Below are 3,225 nucleotides of genomic sequence, written 5' to 3'. Positions count from 1 at the left end.
GGAGGAAGGGAGGTAGGTCAGACCTTGCCCTGGCGAGACAGTGAACTGCCCTCCACCACCCACCCCTAGAGCTGTATCCTAGCCCCACAGTGTCTGCCAATCTTTGGCACACTGGAGGCAGTGCTCCACTCTTGCCTAACCCAGCTTTTGGCCAGAGTGGCCAAATCACTGTAAGTCCCACCTGTGGCGAGGGCCCAGGAAGGCCAAGTGGTATTTAGTCTTAGAACGAGGCCAGCACACATTTTGATCCTACCTTCCTCTTGGAGTTTGTATCTGAATGCTGCTGGAACCCAGGAGTTGGCAGCTATATGTGTGCTTTTCTGTATCTTTTCTGTCTTTCTTCTTTCTAATTCCCTCTTCTCAGAACATCTTGAGTAACTTAATATTGAACGGGTTTAAAGTTTGTTAAATTGAATGGTCCAAATTAATGCTTTGAGCAGTGTTTTATGTTGACTGGATGCTGTACTAAATCTTTTGCTAGAGTTCCCTGACTTTCTACAATTTGCCAGTAAACTTTTGTCTTGTTTTGACCTCTTGAGAATATCTGGTCAGTGTTTCTCCCATGTGTCTAACCCAGAGTACATGAACCACTATGAAGTCCTTTTATTAGGGCCTTACACACAGGTGCTTACACAGATACAACAGAGGAGGAAAAGAGTGCACTGGCTGCACTATGTCCAGACTGGACTCTAGAACCGGGCAGAGTACACTTAAAGCAACCCCTGAAGAGTAAGAGACACCATCAGCTCTCCACTGTACTTCCTAACGCATTTACTACCAGCTTCAATAGAAAACACCAATCCTGACATAAAGTAGACCTGAGAGACACAAATATTCAGAATCAAGTGGTCCTAGACCCTCCAAATCCATTAAAAGCAATGAAAGTGCTACTTCAAACATGATAGGAAAGTCCATCTCCATTGTTCAACCATCATTATATGGGACATTTCTAAAACGAAATATAACAAACATTATTTCTACCTGAAGATGGTAAATGAGCCAACTAGTCAAGGCTCCACTGGACCTGCTGTTTGTAAACAGTGAAGGACTGATGGGTCATGTGGCAGTTGGAGACCACCTTGTGCACAGTGATCATGAAATTATACAGAGTTTTAGTTTCTTGGAGAAGTAAGGAAAGGGATCAGCAGAAATGCTACCTTGGAGTTCTCGAGGGCAGACTTCAGCCAGTTTGGGACACTGGTTGACATAGTCCATTGGAAGGAAGTCCTGAGGAAGCAAAGAATGTGCAGGAAGGCTGGACATTCTTCCAGAAGGAAGTCTTAAAGGTACAGGACCAGGCTATCCCCCATGTACTGAAAGATGAACCATGGGAAAAAATACTGGCCTGACTGAAAAAAGAGCATTGGCTGAAACTCAGGAAGATTGCTCAGCAGCTCACAAAGAGTACAAGGATGCAGGGAGAAAATTAGAAGGGTCAAATCCCAAGCAGAACTTAATCTGGCTTCTGCCATAAGACAACAAAAAATGTTTTTACAAATACATCAGCAACAAAGGAGGGCTAAGCAGAATCTCCCTCCCTTATTGGATGTGGGAGGAAACATAGTTACAAAGGACGAGATACTTAATACCTTCTTTCTCTCTGTCTTTAATAGCAAGACCCATTGTTCTCCAGATACCCTGCTCCTCGAGCTGGAAGACAGGAACATAAGCAGGACAGGATCAGAATGAAGCTCCCGTAATTCAGGAGGGAATGTTCAGCTACCTGCTATGCCACTTAGACATTCATGAGTCTATGGAGCCAGATGATATCCACTCATCAGGTTACTGAGGGAGCTGGTGGAAGAGCTCACCAAGCCAACATCAATCATTTATAGAAGTCCTGGCTAACTGGGGAGGTCCCAGGTGACAGGAAGTTGGCAAATATTATGCCCATCTACAACACGGGCTGGAAGGAAGATCCTGGGACCTACAGGCCTGTAACCCTAATGGCTCTCCCCACACCAGCCATGGGGGCTTGCACTGCAACGTCAAGGCCACGAACATCATCCTCAACCTGGCCATTGGTAAGGTGAAGCTGATAACTTCAGTTGCAGCACAAATCTAAAGGACATGCTATACACCTAGTTTTCAGGTGAGCCCATGCTAGGGCCTGGTCAGGTGCCAAAGGGCACCCTTTGCTGGGGTGGGAATAATTCTTCAAGATGTTTTTTTCATGGAGGGTAGGTGGGGACAATTTTGTGGAATGGGAGCCAGCTAGTACTGGTGTGGGGGGAACCAGCGCAACAAAACCTGTGGAGCGTAGCAGAGGGGGGTTTGAAAAACCTTTGCACCAGCCACTTTCATTTGCAGGCATGGGAGGGCTTGTGGTGCTATACCCCCCTCTTCTGCCTTGGCCTATGGTATTTTTCTTGACCAATGCAGGGGTGGGGGCAAATAAAAGGCAGTGTTTTCCCTACTCCTGCATGAGTGTTTTCCTTGCATAAGGTTGGGCCTTCCCGGGGCTCACTCTGCCGTCTTTCAGTGTCAGGGACTTTCTTTTCAAACCTAAAGTTTGTTGACAAGGGTCAGGTGCTGGCAAAAAGGTAGCAGGTCACACTGTGTGGCACCGGTGTAGTCTCCACATCCTCAGGGATGCCAGGCGAGGGCAGCGTGCCCCTGATGAGCTCCATCTGTATCCCACAAGAAAGCAGGTGTACAGCCCCACCAGAGGGGATAATCTTCCGCTACCGTGGACATCCAGCAATGATCTGGTCCCTGAGCGTTCTGCTCTATGACATGGCCTTCAACAGAGATGAGGACATTATTCTGGGCTGTTATCTTCTTCCTGCCATTGGTGTTTTGAGCTGGTACCTGGCTTTGCATCGCAGGAGGAATAACAGAGTTGGGAGATTACAGGTGGCATACGAGCACCCTGTTCTTGCAACTACGGAGGAGATTGATTTCTCACAGTTAGCTGGAGGAACTGGCACACGTCCTACCATCCTGCTCTCCAAAAGAGAGAATTGATTGGGAAGTTTGGGCATAGCCTGGGCACTGTAGACCCTTGAAAAGAGGGGACCATTGACCAGCAGCTTTTTGTTTTCTCTCCCCAGAGTGCCAGCACTTCGTCAAATGGTGTTTATCCATGTGTCCCTTGGACAGGCCTTAATTGGAAGACCTTTTCAAGCATTCTTGGCTGCAGGACATTCACCTGCCCCAGGAGATGGCAAAGATCCATCCCCCTGCACAGTAGTATCCAGCAAGTAACAGCTCTACACATCTCAT

General features: G+C 47.4%; 1 long non-coding RNA gene across 1 annotated transcript in view; it reads left to right on the top strand.

Annotated features, from left to right (window-relative positions):
- The window catches only part of LOC108446180, a 4,943-nt gene that overhangs the window by 1,366 nt on the left and 352 nt on the right, over nucleotides 1-3,225 (top strand). Inside the window, exons 2-3 of the long non-coding RNA XR_001861301.1 lie at nucleotides 1,614-2,092; nucleotides 3,054-3,225. The exon at nucleotides 3,054-3,225 is cut by the window's right edge and continues 352 nt beyond it. This is a non-coding gene — a long non-coding RNA (uncharacterized LOC108446180). The remainder of the gene's footprint in view (nucleotides 1-1,613; nucleotides 2,093-3,053) is intronic.

Source organism: Corvus brachyrhynchos, unplaced genomic scaffold, assembly GCF_000691975.1.
Source record: "Corvus brachyrhynchos isolate BGI_N302 unplaced genomic scaffold, ASM69197v1 scaffold264, whole genome shotgun sequence".
NCBI lineage: Eukaryota > Metazoa > Chordata > Aves > Passeriformes > Corvidae > Corvus > Corvus brachyrhynchos.
Note: the sequence above shows the minus strand (reverse complement) of the source record. Positions and strands in the feature narration are given on the sequence as shown.